Below are 9257 nucleotides of genomic sequence, written 5' to 3'. Positions count from 1 at the left end.
GGGGGAGGGCCGAGCTCCGCCACAGCCCACGGCGATCCGGGGGCGGGAGAAACGCGAGGGTTCAAGTGCACGCACAGCGTCTTTCTCCGTACCGTGGTGCACCCCCACCCGGTCCCCAAAGGTCGCCCTCCTCCTCTAGACCCGGAGATCTTTCTCTGGGGCGCACCCAGGTCCCCGCCGCGCACCCTCCCTTGCGTGCCGGGCGGCGCGCAGCGACGCGCTCTGGTCCAGGAGCTGGGGTGCGGGAGGGGAACCCCGAGACTCGCGGCCCGCAGCGCTGAGGGGGGTGCTCCGCCGGCTACCACTGGCCTCTTCCAGAAAGTGCCCGCGAAAAGTCCTTAGATCCTGGAGGAGGAAAAAGCCTTGTCTCCCGACCCCTTTCAATCTCTGCTCTGGTCATTTTAGGCCCGAATCAAGCCTTTCTTGATTAATAACCGGTCATCGCTCATCTAACTGTGTCTGCCTGTAGGGTTAAACTGTAGTTTGCGATTGACGCCACAATCATTCGCAAGTTCCTAACCTGCTTTAAAGGAACCCTTTACAAACTCTTGACCCTAGTCAGGAGAGCCTGGAAATCAAGCCGAAGGCTGGGGGGAGGTGGGGGGGGCTGGAACCCAAACCACACAAATTGATGCTTCGTTTTCCTAAGATCCCTGGTCATTAGACTCCTCGGATGCAGCACCGCACAATGGCGTTCCGCTGTGCAGTTCAAACCCTGACCCTGCCACAGACGCTTCATGGGGCCTGCAGCAACTTGCTCGGGTTTTCTAAGCTATGGGCTGGGGATAACGTTAAGAGCTTCCAAACAGTGCCTTCTCTTCTCGGGCGGCACTAAAGGAATGCCCGAGTTTGCCTGACTCCTGGTAAACACTGCACCGGAGCCAGGTCAGGTGGTTACAGGTTGGTCATAACAAATGCGTAAACTCATTCTGTTGCTAGCACACGGATGAAGATTCAGTGACGCCACGCAGCAACTATGTGGCATCATTTCTGTCTTAAAAAAAAAAAAAAGAAAACTCCAGACTTCTGGGCCTCTTAGGAAGATCGCACTGAAAAACATGTCACTCATGTCACTGTGGTGCAGACATGACTACTTGCAAGACAGTTAGCAAATGCAACAGCCTTTAAACCACTCATTTCTGGGCTCACAAGTCGCCGGAAAGTCAAATCAACAATAGGCATAACCGATTATAGCAGATCTTTTAACTATAAATTGTATGGTTTCTTAGCAAACCACCCTTATCACAAAGCCTGACACATAGTCGATACCAATTAAATGTTTGTTGATAGGATATATGAATAAAACTGGAATCGGCTGTGATGTTGTTCTTTCAAGGATAAACAATGAATGCTCAGTTATATTTTCCCCATTCATATCTATTTCTCCTACTATTTTCTTTTTCTGCCCAGAACCAGCCTCCTAAGTTTTTTTAATGCCATCTTACTGATGTAAGAATTCTAATACCATCTGTCTAAAAGGACTTCTTTATTTCCAAATTCAAAGCACTAGAAACAGAAATTTGGCAGTAACCTGTCATCTGGTTTAGACTTCCTTCTTGGAGCAGATAAATGGTTTAATTATCCACTGGGGGAGACCTTTTGCCCTTTCCTTGGATTTTTCACTTGATGGTTCAAAAAATAGACTCCTTATGGGGAGTACACTGCAATATCTCTAGGCCCTTTCTGCTGGGTTAGACAGCCAAGGATATAAGTAATACACCACCATCCTCATCCTCAAGACTGTTATATACTTACATAATTTAAGTTTGCTGCCATTTTTTCTCTGGGCCTATTTATAGAGAGCCAATAGAAGATATTACTGCTCAACGTGTATTACTCAGCTGCATAAAACTAAATCCCCAACCTCGCTGCCATTGAGTTGATTCTGACTGGTAGCAACCCTACAAAGGACAGGGAAGAAGTGTCCCAGTGGGTTTCCCAGACGGAAAATCCTTGCAGGAGTAGACGACCTCATCTTTCTTCCAGCGTAAACGGGAACGCCACATTTAAAAGCTTTAAACAGTAGTGAGGATGACAAAAAGCCATTCTCAGACACAGACTTCATGTGACTGGATTGTATTACTTGTTCACGATTTGTGTTGTTGTTGTTCTCCCCCACCCTGGCCACCCTGGCCTGTATGCAGGGTGCACTTCTCCACTACAGTGACTCGGCTTAGCCCTATGGCTTCCTCCGGCCAATAGAATATGAGTAGACATGACAAGATGCCATCTTAGAGCCGATGCTTTGAAAGCACTTGAACAGCCTGCTCTTATTCCTCCGCCCACTTGTGCTTCAGCTCCCAGCCAGGATAAGGGAGTACGCCAGGACAAATGCTGCTATCTGACTTTGGTCTAGGAAGGACAGTCCAGAAGGTCTGGCCAGCCGGTAATGCCCCAGTAAGTTCAGTAGAAGCCAGCCTTACCTAGCAGAGTCAAAGCAAGCTCACATCCCTCACATAATGTGATTGAGAAGCGTGTGCGTGCGCACATGTGTGTTGGCAGGGGGGGGTGGGGGTTCATTGTTGTAAGCCACAACAATTTGGAGTTTTTATATGAGTTGACTAATATACCAATGATGAGAACTGAAATGTGTTCAGGTGGTTGGGGATTGAATTGTGTCCTTCAAAAAGATAGGCTGAAGTCCTAAGCCCTGAACCTGTGAATGTGAATTTCCTTGTTTGGGGAGAAAAAAAAAGTTGGGGGATGGGGGTTCCTTGTGAGATGTTAATTAGGTCATACAACAAAGGATGGATGCTGGACTTAGGGCCTTCTGAATGGTTTTATGAAAGGTAGGGCACACACACACATACTCAGACATCACCATGAGAGGATGTGTCTACAAGGCCAGGATGGTCCAGGGCTTCCAGAAGCTGAGGAAACAAGGGATGGGCTTTGCTCAGAGCAGACAGCACCGTCCAGCTGATGACACCTTTGACCCCTGAACTGAGACGCCTAACTTCCGAAACTATAAGGCAATAAATTCACATGGAGTTTGGTTTTGTTTGGGGGGTTGTTTGGTTTTTTTGGTTACCAGAGCACTAGGTAACTAAGACATTGCTTCATAGCATCCAGGAATGAATAAATTAACATAAAAGGTTCAGTGCTCTTTCGCCCCAAAAAAGCATGCTTTTAAAAGTGTAGCAAGTAGCCCATGATGCCTCATTCTTATTGATTGTTAATAAATTAGCTAACTTGTTCTCTCATTCTACACGGCTTTATGTGCCTTCCATTTGACCATCGTGGTGTAAACTTGTATTCACTGCTTTTGTTGTCGTTGTTGTTGTTGTTGTTGACCTTACGCACAACAGAACAAAATGCTCCCCTATCCTGCACCATCCTCGCAATTATTCTTAGCCCATCGTTGCAGCCACCATGGGTTAATCCATCTCATTTCACTGACCCCCTATTTTACCAAGCTTTGTCCTTCTCTAGCATGTTAGCCCAGGTAAACCAGAGAAACAAATTCATAGACACTCACATGTGTATAAGAAAGCTTTATATACAAGAGCAATTGAATATTGAGAAAACATCCCAGCTCTGTCCAGATCAAGTCCACAAGTCTGATATTAGCCCATATGTCCAATCCCAATCTATAAAGTCCTTTTCAGACTCACACAACCCATGCAATGACACTGAATGCAAGATGATCACAGGCCAGTGGGTGGGAAGTCTTGTGGATCCAGTGGTGATGTAGGAATCTCAACGCCGGCGTGGGTCTCCTTGTGGCTTCTCCAACTCCAGAGGTCTAGCATAGTTGTGTGTGTCTTGTCAGCTGAGGGTATCTCAGGAAGCGAGTAGTGAGAGAGAGTCTCTCCCGCTTTTCAAGGAGGAAATCCAGGAATTCCGAAAATCCTCAGGGGAAGGCCAGACCCACAAAGAGGCCTCGTTGGCTATGACCTGATTGACAGACTAGACTCCATCCCTTTTCTCTTAATCCTCTCAAGTCCCAAATTGACACCTGATTGTGTAAGTAGCACATCCAGGGACTGGTCTCTCCTGACATTGCTATTAGTTGCCTCAAATTCACCATGGGCACACACTTTCTCAAACAACTTTGGTGGGTAGAAGGAGAGAGGAGAAAGGTAAATTTTAGCCTACAGTTTCACTTGATAGCTCCATATGAACCTTGGTCCAATGAAGCCTTTCTCTAAAGAGCTTAATCATTTTGGAGACAGGCCTCCTTTACTATTACATCCCTGCGAATCAATGCGGAGTGGAAAATAAAAGCATTAAGGGAAATTCAAGAATCAGAAGCCAGTGTGCAAAGAGAATGACTTGCATTCATCTGTTCAGTAAATAATTACTGGTAGGCAGGATGTTAGGCACGAGGGATGCCTTGGACAATTAGGTATGATTGAAATTCCGTGGGACAGATAAGTGAGCAAAGCATCACAGGACAATGTGAGAAATGTTCTAAAGTAAAGCTCTGCCCAAGAGGCCCTGGAAGAACAGAGAAGGAACCTCTGAAGCCCCTGTGCAGCCCGGAAAGGCTGCCCGCGGCATCCTGTTCAAGGAGGGGGCAGGTGTTACGAGCTGTCCTCTCCTGCAGGAACATATGGAAGTCGAAAGTGCAGGAGTTAAGGAGCCCAGGTGGTTTAGTGGTAACGAGTTGGGTTGCTACCTGCAAGGCCAGCAGTTCAAAACCAGCAACTGTTTCACAGAAGAAAGATGAGGCTTTCTACAAAAGATGACCCTCTTTAGGGTGAGTCGACTCTGTGCCGGGGACATTTTGGGTAAAGAGTTTAGTGTCCCCTGTTTTGGTACCCTGCCCTCCAAAAGGTGCTGAAATTTCTTGGCATTACTTCAGTGAGCTCTGGGGGCGTATGGGGCAGGTATTGGGCTGCTAACCGCAAAGGCAGAGCCGGTGAGCTGCTACTACAATTCCAGCCTAGAAAACCCAATGGGGCCCTTCAACTCTGACACATGAGCCCTTCAACTCAACTGCTCCGTGCAACACCAATACACACACATTCGGCTGCTAACCCAAGGTGGAGGCTCAAGTTCACCCCAGAAGCACCCGGAATAAAGGCCTGGTGACCCACTTCCACACAACAGCCCTTGAAAGCCCCGTGGAGCACAATCCACACTGACACCCTTTGGGTCGCCTCGACAACTGTGGCTTTTGGGTTTTGTTTGCTTTCTAATACACTTATCACAATTTAAAAATATTAATCCATTTCGAGAAAGCACTGAACACGGCATCGAGTACTCAGGAAGAACTTAGTAAATATTTGTTTAATCGTTGAATGACTGGAGTGAAATCATTAAAATGCAGATGCTCTTTCATTATAAACTGAACTCCCGGTGCACTTGAGGGCAAATCAGATGGGAGGTGACAAGGACGAGGATCGTCATTACGACTCTTTTCATGTGTGGCAAGGCTGGCTTCTGAGTCATCTACCAAACTTGATAAATATCAAGCTATAAAAATAAAGCCTCCATTAAAGACTACTTTGCTTAGTATACGCACGTGAGAAAATAAAGTCCTGTCATTAAGCCTGCAGCTTTTCTTTATGATCTCTGCATGGATTCCACTCAATTAAGAACTCGATCCCAGGAAATGTCTTCTTCCCCAGTCAAAAGAGCGATAGAAATAAAGATAAGGTTGGGTTTTTTTTTTAATTCTTCACAGTGGATACTTGTAATTTTTATACCAAAGCTCTGACTCATGACATAAGCATCAGTTCTGAACTTCAAAGGAAAGAAGATTTCTAGCCTGCTTGGCAAGAATTACAATTAGGTTCATTAACAAATTAAGGGATTGTCCTCTTAACGTCCAGCTCCATGCACTGCCATGAAGGCGATCTATCGCCGAGGCTTTGTAAAGCTTTCTGGGAACAGACGGCTTCGTCTTCCTCCCTTGGGTTAGCTGGTGGATTTGAGCCACTGACCTTTAGGTGAGCAGTCCAAGGCTTCCCTGACAGCACCGCAGGGGCTCCTTCGTAATAGACACAAAGGAAAATTAAGTTTTGATCACTTTCAACAGTCATATTAAGTTACACGACTTATGAGTTGTCACTGAAGGGCTGTGGTAGGTCCTAAAAACAAACTACCGTTACAGCCCAAAGCAACGGCACTGCTTCCAATTCATATCTGCAACCCTAGGGGACAGGGCTGACCTGCCCCTGTGGGTTTCCAAGGGCACGACAGCTTCCCCTCGGAGTGGAGGGGCTGGGGGGTCTGGACTGCTGACCTTTCTAGGTTCACCGTCCAACTCCTGGTCCTCTGGGACACCAGAGCTCCTTTTAAGCAGCTCCAGGGAAAGTGACTAATAAGAATTTATAAATTATCAAGGGTTCATGAGGGAGGAGAGGCAGGGAGGGAGGGGAAAAAATGAAGAGCTGATACCAAGGGCTCAAGTAGAAAGCAAATGTTTTGAGAAGGATGATGGTAACAAATGTACAAATGTGCTCCACATGAGAGATGGATGTATGGATTGTGATAAGAGTTGTACGAGCCCCCAATAAAGCGATTAGAAGAAGAAAAGGAAAGAAACCCAGTGATATAATGGGTGGTGAGTCGGGCTGCTAACCATAGGTCAGCAGTTTGAAGCCTGCAGCCGCTCCATGGGAGAAAGACGAGGCTGTTTTGCTGCCACCAACATGTCCAGCCTCAAACACCCACCAGTGCCGTTCTGGCTGTCCTGTAGGGGCTCTCTGAGTCGGACCTGATGCGGTGACAGGGAGCTGGTATTTGGGTTTTCTGAGGGAACTGAAGAGTGGGTTTGGAGGGGAGACGTGCCACACACAAGCCACCGTTCAGGAGGACCAAGAGCCTGGTCATCCAGAAGATTCAGGGAAGCTCAAGAATTGAAGTGGGGGAAAGAGCAGGCTCCTTCAAAACGCTGGATATTTTTTTAGTGCAAAATCTGCCCATGGATTCTGTGCAACTGCTGGATTGTCTTCTTTTTAAAAATTAATTTTGGAATACGTTGTCAAAGTATATGTTAGTATAAACATATTCCTCTTCATATATATATGTATGTGTAGATTCTGGGAAATGGAAATAATCTGTACTATTTCCACAAGGACATCCCGGTGGTCTGAAAGAAAGCGCTGAGCACTTAGCAGTTGGAAACTACAAGTTCTGAGGAACAAAATCAAAGAAATCCTGCACTCATGCTGTCTAAATAGAAATACTATGAGAGCCACAAATGCGAGCCACGTGTGTAATTCTGACTGTCGTTGTTGCTGTTTGTAGCTAGCCACATTTTTTAGAGTGAAAAGATTTTAATGTTTTATTTTATCCAAATTATCTGAAATATCATTTCAAAGTGTGGTCAATATTTTAATTTAATATAAATGTTTATGTTTTTCCCCTCTCTTTCAAAATACTGTGGGGTTGTTTGTTTTTTGTTTGTTTGTTGTCATTTTATTGGGGGCTCTTATCACAGTCCAGGCATACATCCATTGTGTCATGCACATTTGTCCATATGTTGCCATCATCATTTGCAAACCATTTTCTTTCTACTTGAGCCCTTGGTATCGGCTTCTCATTTTTTAAATCCCGTGTATCTGACGCTGACACCCCTCACTTTGGATGGGCCATATTTCAACTGCTTAATACTCACTAGGATGGCGCGACATTCATTTAACAGCAGACAGGAAGCAGGCAGACAGACGAAGTCAGGCTCAGAGACAAAGGCAGGGGGTCAGTTTACTCTAAAGGACCCCAGAGAAGCATGATCACGGGGGACCACCCAGCAAAGACTGCACCTGCTGCCAATGCCAAGGTCTACATGCCCACTTCTCCGGCTCTACTCTCAGAACCTGGGGCCGGGGCAATATGTCAAAGGAGGCCACCCAAACGCAACCCAACTCCTTGTCATCCGGCCTGTGCCCGCTCATAGTGACCCTATAGGACAGGGCAGAACTGCCCCTGTGAGTTTCCCAAAACTGTAACTCTGTACGGGCGTAGGAAGCCTCATCTTTCTCTGGCAGAGCGACTGGTGGGTCCGGCCTGGGGACCTCGCTGATCCCAGGCCACCTGGAAACCACTAGGCCACCAGGGCTCTGTAAAAGGAAGCAAACACCACGAGTGGGAGAAGAGGAGGGCAGAGAAGAAATCACGGGAAGAAGGGAAAGGGGAGGGTTGTGAAGTAAGTAGAGAGGGCTGGAAGTCGTGAGCCTAGCAACATCAGGGCAGGGGGGAGCTTCCCCAACACCAGAAGGTCACAGGGCCCTGTAGATGAAGCTGGGAGCAGAATCTGCAGAGCTAACCCAGCAGGACACGAGACCAAAGAAAGAGAAGGGGAAACTTGGTGGGGAGGAGGCTGGGAAGAGGGGGAGGCCGCTAAGCCCCACGATGAATTTCATAAAAACCAACTGCCTGGAAAAAAATCAACAGAGCCGCATCAAGAACAAATACCGTTTAAGTAGCCGACAAAAGGGGACCATGTTTTGTTTTGCATTAACAAATTAATTCAGTGTATTAATATCATTGTGGTCAGCTAACGCTCCATAGGGCTCCGTAAAACGGTTTGAGCTCTTGGTAACAAGGCCCACGTGAGGTTCCTGAAGGAATGGGAGAAATTAGCCTCCCCGAAGGAGAAAATAATTGAGGCCAGCGGGGGTTTTCATGTTTGTTCGATTGGTTGGGTTTTTTGTTTTTTGTTTTTTAAGAGCCCGGAAAAGAAGAGTAGCCCTAATAAGCTAAGCTAGCCGTTCCACTGACTTACATCTTTTCCCATATGTGAGGTCATGGCTTTCGTTTTTCACCGTTTCCCATTTTGAAGGACTGCAGCACACACTGTGTTGTGGGAAGACTGAGATCAGAGGCGGCCCAGGCCTACGGCCCTGGCTCCTTGCTCGAGAAAGGGCCTGGACGCTCTGGAAGGTGGTTTCCCCTGTCTATAGTGACTCATGAAACAAAGCGCGGAGCCTGCTCCTTACCAGCCTGCGACAAAGGTGTGCGGCACAAGACATGCCCATTAGCAGGAGGCGTCTGAGGAGCAAGTAAGTGCTCTGCAGAATAACAGGAATTAAGTGGGATGAATGGAACCGACTACTGTACATGGAGGCGGATGGGGAAAAGAGCCTCCGTTATATAAAAGAAGAAACCCAAGCCCCTGCCGTCGTCATCGATGCTACTGCAGCTTCATCCAATAAAAATAGGTAGTAAAGCTCAAATAAAACAAAACGGAGAGGTCTCCTTATAACCCAGGCCCCTTTAAAACTGCAAGTGAAAAGGTAAACATAACGCTAAAGAGCATTGAATGGCATGGAAAGATGTTTGATATTGTGCTCAGTGGGGGGGGG

This window comes from Echinops telfairi, unplaced genomic scaffold, assembly GCF_000313985.2.
Source record: "Echinops telfairi isolate 266 unplaced genomic scaffold, ASM31398v2 ScPeMD7_7461;HRSCAF=8499, whole genome shotgun sequence".
NCBI lineage: Eukaryota > Metazoa > Chordata > Mammalia > Afrosoricida > Tenrecidae > Echinops > Echinops telfairi.
The sequence above is the reverse complement of the archived record's forward strand: the minus strand, read 5'-3'. Positions refer to the sequence as shown.